Raw genomic sequence first — 8346 nt, 5'->3', positions numbered from 1 at the left:
GGACTTGCAGCTCAACATCACCAAATGCAGTCATTTGGCTATTGGGGCTCCTCCTGATGCACCTCTCGATTTTGAACCGGGACGTCTGGAACTGGAACGATCTCAACGGTGCAAAGATCTGGGCATCATTGTCGATTCCACCTTCAAACCAACTGCCCAATGCATCCAATCAGCCAACAAAGCTTGCGGAGTGCTGTTCCTGATGTTCCGGTCCTTTGCCATCATCACTGCAGACATCTTCCTTCCGCTGTATGTTTCCCTGGTGAGGCCCATTCTCGAGTATGGTGTCCAAGCTGCATCACCGTACCTCGCCAGGGACATCCAGCATTTGGAGCGGGTCCAGAGACTTGCAACGAGGATGGTCCGCGGCCTCAGCACAATGTCCTACGAGGAAAGATGCCAGCGACTCAATCTTCCGACCCTGGTGGGTGGGTGCACAGCCCTGTACACCTACGACTGTGCACCCACCCACCAGTCTAACGCCATCATCAAATTCGCTGACGACACCACTGTGGTCGGACTCATCTCAGGAGGGGATGAGTCGGCTTACAGAGATGAGGTCAACAATTTGTCTTCGTGGTGCTCGGTGAACAATCTCACACTGAACACCACGAAAACTAAAGAAATAATCTTGGACTTTCGCAAACACGGCACATATCTGGCCCCACTCCTCATAAATGGAGTATGTGTAGACAGGGTCCAGTCCTTTAAATTCCTGGGGGTCCACGTCACGGACAAGCTCTCATGGTCTACAAACACCACGGCAGTGGTGAAGAAGGCTCAGACACGACTCCATTTCCTCAGGGTACTTAGGAAGAACAACTTGGGCTCCAATCTTCTGAGAACCTTCTATAGAACCACTGTAGACAGCATCCTGGCGTACGGCATCACAGTGTGGTACGCTGGAAGCACGGCGGCAGACAAAAAGGCCATGCAGGAAGTGATTAACACTGCCCAGAGGATTGTCGGCTGCTCTCTGCCCTCACTTGAAGACATTGCCAGCCCGCGTTACCTCAGCAGAGCCAAGCACATCATAGGGGACCCTTACCACCCTGGTCACAATCTGTTCCAGCTGCTGCCCTCTGGCAGACGCTATAGGTCCCACAAAGCTCGGACAAATAGGCTTAAGGACAGTTTTTTCCCCACATCCATCAGACATCTAAACTCGCGCTAACATACACACATTCCCTTCTGCGGCATATGAATAGATGTTTGGTTGGTGATCTGCCTCCTACTAGCTGACTTGAAGGAAGGTAAGTGGCAGACAGTGTGCGGTAATCGAGAGGTAAGCGACCTGTATGTAATCGAGAGGTAAGCGACCTGTATCCACGACAGCGGAATGACAAATTACAAGTCCGTAACTTACACTTATTTAGGTCTTTTGCCGATTAAACGTAGCTTATGGAGTAGCACCATCAATTTCGTCACACGCAGTTTCTGCGTGTGATGACAAGTAGGCTTTTTTTGTGTTGTGGTAATGACGACATGGCCTATGTCCGATTATTATTATTATTATTATTATTATTATTGAGGCTAGGCGTTTGCGAGGGGACCTGATACTGGCCTACAACATCCTCCACGGTAACTACAACATGCCCCGTGATCTCTTCTTCACGCCCGCACCTGATCGAGGTCTGAGGGGTCATCCATGGAAGGTGTATCCTCGCAGGTTCCGGTTAAATCGGCGGAAGGCTGCTTTTTCAGTGCGCATCGCCGGACCTTGGAACCGGCTTACGCAGAGTGTGGTCGAGAAGCCGACGGTTGCTCAGTTCAAGAGAGCTCTGAATGATGTGTTGGCCGTGAACCAGTGACAATACTGTGTTTGTTACACACTCTTTTATCTTCTTTACATGGCCCTTAGCCTTTGTGCTTTTCTTTCGCCAATAAAATTGAATTGAATTGAATTGATAGAGAGAGCCAAAAACAATTCAAATTTTCAAATTTTATTCCTTGAGAGCCATACTCCGAATTTGAGAGTAAAAATGTGTCAGCGTCTCGGTGCCGACGTGACGCTCCCATTGGTGCATTCGGGACGCGGCTCTGTCACCAGCGGTTTAAATTCATATTTTACCTCATCGATTAGCGAAGAGCCACATGCACCCATCAGAAGAGCCACATATGACTCCCGAGCCATAGGTTCCTTACTCCTGCGTTAGAAAGTGCACCTTTTTTACATTATCTCAGTGATACTTGTGTTTGAGTACAGGCACACATGCACACAAACACGAGCTTCCTGTCTCTGTGCATTCGTATGTTCCTAACGCATACATGTTGACAGAGATGCACAATCATCAGCAGACGTGCGTCAGTAGGATGTAAATATTGTTTAATGATTTTTAATTTTTGATGCTTTAATTTGTCACTGAGAGAGAAAGAATATTTCGCAAAAAAAAACATCACAATTTGCTAAACCGGAAACCAATATGTATTTTGATCTCTTTCTGGCTACATTTCCAGTCAGAGCTTAGCAGACAATAAACTCACCTCATTTGGATGATCTTTCTGGTAAGAACTTAGCAGACAATAATTCAACACTTCCTCTTTCATTAGTACTTTTTTACAATAGCGAACGGGCGTAACCATGCTGCCGAAAAAGTCACAAAAGTTGGGTAATTTTTTTAAAAAAGTCAAACTTAGCTCTCTCTTCAATCAGATATTGCCGATGTTGATATGGAGCAAGCAGAATGTTACCAAAGAAATCCTGCAAAACAAATGAAAAGGTCTGGAGATTCCACCACCAATTACATAATTATTTACGTTTGTCTGTTTCGTTCGAGAGTGTACTTTTTTGCCGTTTATTGTTCTTTGTAGGCAAGACACTGATAAAAAAAACATTTGCGTAAATACACATTATTGTTATTTGTCGTTGAAGGCAGATTTTATCATACACCACTTAAAAAAAAAATCATCACATTACAATGTAATCCACCAAAACTACGGCCCGCGGGCCAGAACAATACCAGAGACGCTATCAGATTTTTTTCCTATTTGGCCTTGAAGACTGGGACGTTTTACTCTTGTGTTTGGTTCATTGCACCCCTGCTGAGCCCACAAATCATCCCAGTGAAGCGGGCCTTCGCATTGCTTCTTTGGTGACACGTGCGGGGAGAGTATTTGCCTTTGATGCATGCGGGCACTTCCACCGTTGCATGCGTGAGCAGAGTGTTAGCGAGACATCTGGACAATCGCAGGTGAGGGCGGAGCCCTGGTACCATCGCTATTGCGATGCTATTCAAGCATATAAAAATTGTGCAACCTGAACCTGTTTGAGAACGGAATAATGGCAAAAAGGTTAGTTAAGAGAAAAATTGATTCAGAATGCAGGGTATTTAACCTGCAGTGGACAAACAATTATTTTTTGTTCAATGCAAAGAAAAGGCTGTTTGTCTCATCTGTCAAGAGACGGTGGCAGTATTCAAAGAATACAATCTTCGCCGGCACTATGAATCCCGTCACAAAGACAAGTACGATAGCGTGCGAGGCCAAATACGAGCAGACAAACTCTCAAAGCGAAAAGTTGGACTATTATCTCAGCAGACTACATTTCTACGTCAAGCTCAGCTGAACCAGGCATCCGTTCGGGCCAGCTTTCGGGTTGCTAAACTGATAGCAAGCAACGGTAAGCCTTTCACTGACGGAGAGTTTTTTAAGAAATGTATGGATGTTGTCGTGGAGGAAGTGTGTCCCGAGAAGAAAGATCCATTTAATGCCGTAAGTCTGTCGGCGAGTACAATCACGAGACGCGTTGAAGAAATTGGGAGTAATGTATATGCCCAGCTGCAGCAGAAGACGAAAGAATTTGACTTTTTTTCATTAGCACTGGATAAAGCACGGACGTGCAAGACACAGCGCAACTGCTCATTTTTATTCGTGGAGTTAGCGCAAACTTTGTGTTAGGTTTATCCAATTGTACGTTTATCCTTAGGTATTTCCAATTTAGCTTTCAATAAAAAAGGCATCTGTAGTCACATCACCATTTAATTCTTGCAAGAAGAGAATACATCCCCCCGCTCGTCCGGTCAAGATTATTCTAAAGAGCGGCATTATGTCCTGCCCATTTAAGGCCTCAAATCAAAACAATTACAAGGTTATCGATTCCAATTGCGTAAGCAAGAAACAAAACAATTCCATAATCAAGCAAACCTAGCGTCAACCTAGCGTCACAAATTAAAACAATATGCGAGTCATCGATCCAATTGCGTAAGCAAGAAACAAAACAATTCCATATCAAGCGTTACAAAGGAAAAACAATATGCGAGTTGATTGATAGCCATCCGCTGAACCAAAAACAATTTAAGCGTCCTTCACCGATCTTCATTGCGAACTTGCATCTGGGGAAAGGGTTGAGGTGTATCTTCCAGTACTCAGTCCTCGGAGCAAGAACTCAGTGTATTGTTTTATGTCCTTGCGAACTTGTATCTCTCGCTGGACCCAGCTGTCCTGGAGAGCGACCTTGGCGTAAGCGTTTGTCTTCAACTCTAACATAAAAGCGATCAACACATATATATATATATATATATATATATATATATATATATATATATATATATATATATATATATATGTATTGTTTAATATAGTTACACATTTAGGATGAGCATTACTATTCCTAATAAGCAAATATATTGATTAATATAGTAAGCATGTATATTATAAGGCTTTATATTCATTGCAAACACATTTATAATAATGATTACTCCAACATAACATTCCCCCCTATATTATAAATTTGCACATGATCCCCTTAATAAAACTTCCTTTCAGCTTTATTCCATTAATTCCAAATGAACATATAGTAACATCCCAGAATGAACCCAACACTTTGAGATATGCGAGGATCTGGCAGCCCTCCAAAGTCTCAAAGGGACCACAATGAGAGAGGATATTTTTGACAAAGTGTGCCAAACCATGGAGAAGTTGGACCTGGACTGGTCAAAGCTGGCTAGCATCACGACTGACGGGGCTCCTAGCATAGTGGGCGAAACTCGCGGTTTAATAGGACGCATGAACCGGGAGTTGGAAAAAAGGGGTCTCACCGCCCCGCTACGAGTCCACTGCCTAATTCACCAGCAAGCACTGTGCTGCAAAGTGTTGACGTGGGATTCTGTAATGAAGGTTGTGGTGTCGTGCATTAACTTCATCAGGGCAAAGGGAGAAGAGTGTGCATGGCACAACAGAAAGTTAATGTTACATGGCTGTTTTTCTATGAAGAACCCAGAGAGAGTTATTTAGATAATATTTATTTCATAAATAGTGTTATTTATTTCCTGTTTTTTTCTGTGAAGAACTCAGAGAGGGTTATTTAGTTATTATTTATTTTTTAATAGTGTTATTAGGGTTTGTTTCCTGACTTCTTTCTGTAAAGAACCTGGAAAGGGTTATTTGGTTATGTGTGGCTTTCTGGAAAACAATACATTTTTTAAGCTCCCCTACGATCGTCACACTTTTTCTGTTACAAACTGACACCGGCCCCCCATCAGAGAAGGGAAAAGTTATGTGGCCCTCATGATTACATGATTATTGGGGATGCATTACATTCCAGTTGGGATGCTCAATTTTCTGGGAAGAGCATCCCAGGGATGCATAACTTCCTGGATGTAAAATGTATCACTGAAACATGACACTCAATTGCTCTAAAACCATGTCCTCTGATGTGTATGTAGCCATCAATTATAAGTAATGTACATATTGAAAGAACTGTTACCGCTTACACTTTCTTTGATTTTGCACTCAAGAATAAAGTCCGTCAATCTTTGACTCATCAATTTTATGATATTTTCTTAATCTTTTTGTAAATATCTTACACTCGTTTCCACTGCAACACAGGAATAGTCAATCAATGTACAACTCATCAATTTTATCACTAGTTCTTGTCTCCTCCATCAACCAAAAATGCCCAAAAGGCAAAGCTTATGGTGGTCTTTGAAAAATTGTCCTAAAACACAAAGAATGATTCGAAAAGACTCAATCCTTTGTTTTTCCTCTCAATAAAGAGCACAACAAAGCCTGGCATTTGATGTACGAGCATTGTGGGAGTCCAGCCACACAGCAGAATGTGTATGGAAGGAAACATGTCAGAGCAAACAAAGTGTGTGCTGTATAGTTCCCACATTACATAGGTAAGAATATCATGTTGCCCACCACATAATAGCTGCAGGTCAATACTTGCTTTGCTCCAACATGTTGGGGGGGATTTTTCTGGTGATACTCTAGGAATCTATGAGGTTCCCCGAAAAATGATGTTAAAGGAGGTTGCTTCACCATGATTAGTTTTCTAGTCTGTTATATCAATGCGTTGACATACATGAACACATTGTAAATAAAATGGATATGCTCAGACTAACACAACAAATGATCTCTGTGATGATCCAGGATAATGTAATAAAACAATGAAATGTAGATGTTTTTTCCCTGAAGTTGACGTTGAAATCATTACCTTATGTTACATGTGTAATATATTGTTGCTTATACATCAAAAACAAAACATTCTGGAGCGTTAGTGCTAAATGGAACAGGCAAAAACAGCACTTAATAGGGGACGATGACTACATGCCATTTTAATTAATTAGTAAACACTGGAACGAGTTTGTCTTCGAGAGAAAACTATTAATTTGTGATGTTAGCTTATGAGTGAATTTTCCTCCACCCCTTCTCTGTTTGGCCTGTTTCTGAACAGCTTGTCACCGAGGCAAGCTTGAACATTGCTAAACCAAATGCAGAAGCCTGCTATTATTGTGCTGTTAATCCAGAGCCCTTGGGGCCCATTGCCACACCGACCAGATGAAAGGGCTTGGCCCAGCTGTTTACAGCCTGTGAAAGTGGCAGGGAGCTGGTGTATGATGCTGGTGCACCAACAGACAGAAAACAAGACCATAAAACCTTACACTATTTAAGGAGACTTTCAGAAACAGGAGGTTTGAAATGGTGTTAAAGCGCAGTGACAGAGTCGTAAGATTTGACAAACATGCAGGTACTCCATATGCACTGAGGTGTGCACATCACTGAAGATTATTTTAATATTTTGGGCTTGACACTAGGCCACTCAAGAATTTCATCATTATATTATGATGATAATAATGTATTAAGGTCTCCAACGTCCACCATCTCCTTGATGTCATCATAGAAGAGTGGAAGATGATTCCACCGGCAATCTGTGATGGTGAACTCCATGCCGGAGAGGTTTAAGGTGAAGGAAAATAGTTATGGCCACTCAAAATACTAACAATTTGGGCTCAATTTTGAGTGTTTTACTTAGGATGTTGTCACTTGTGTTTGCAGCATTTCGCACATTCTTTGATTTGTTTTGAATTATTTTGAAGATACAATGAGTTCATTCATTCATCTTTCATACCGGTAGCCCATCTTCGAAAGGGTTGCGGGGGTTGCAGGAGCCTAACTCAACTGTCTTCGGGCAAAAAGGAATTATTTTGCAGATACAATAAGTTTTTGTGACACATTTACATTGTAGGAAAATGTTATTTCTTCAGTAATGCTCTATGAAATTGTTCTATGAAAATATACAATTAAAAAATGCAGAAATGAGAGGGATATATATGCTGAATACAACTCGGCTACCTCTCTAGAGTGGGTTGAGTTACGTATGACTGTTTGATGAGACGACAATTGTCTATAACGACAGGTACATGTACTGTACTGAGATGCTAATTTTAAAAAAAGTGCACATTAAGAAGATAATATGTTAAGAACAACTGTCTATATCCTACTCAATGAAATCTCTGACTGTCCGCTTAAAACAAAATATCTTAAACTAAACATTCCCTAGCTTACTCATTATTCCAAATAAGTCTAAAAATGTCCCCATAAGTATTAGACGATGAGATATTGACCTGATGCTAAGATATTTGAGTTAACTTTGGCCTGAGGACAGGTTTACTCCACATTATGCAGATGTTGCCTCATTATGGCACTGAGGTAGTGTTTACAGCAGAATGCTAATAAACAGAGGAGTATTCTGCAGTGGATTGATTTTTTTGTTGTTGTTGTTTTTTATCCATCCTTTTTTTCTTCAGTGACCACAATTCGGTAACATCTTTAAATTAGTGAGCCACATTTCTGGAACCCAGTTTTCCTGCGACAATCTGGATTGAGCAAAGCACCTTTATATTACGTTACACGTGGCTGCAATGTGTCTTGTCAATTTGCAGAGATAGTGGCTGTTGAAAGGAATTAGATTGTAATTGATGTGTCGGTGAGATCGAGGGAACAACAGATCAATGGCAGAGTCTCCATCCACCATGCGGACAATGTATACACAAACTGAATAATTCCACATGGAAAGTGTGAGTCAGCACTGAAGAAAAAGAAGGGAAAAAAGGTAGTTATAAC

The sequence above is a fragment of the Stigmatopora argus genome, chromosome 17 (genome assembly GCF_051989625.1).
Source record: "Stigmatopora argus isolate UIUO_Sarg chromosome 17, RoL_Sarg_1.0, whole genome shotgun sequence".
NCBI lineage: Eukaryota > Metazoa > Chordata > Actinopteri > Syngnathiformes > Syngnathidae > Stigmatopora > Stigmatopora argus.
This window is presented reverse-complemented; position numbering follows the sequence as displayed.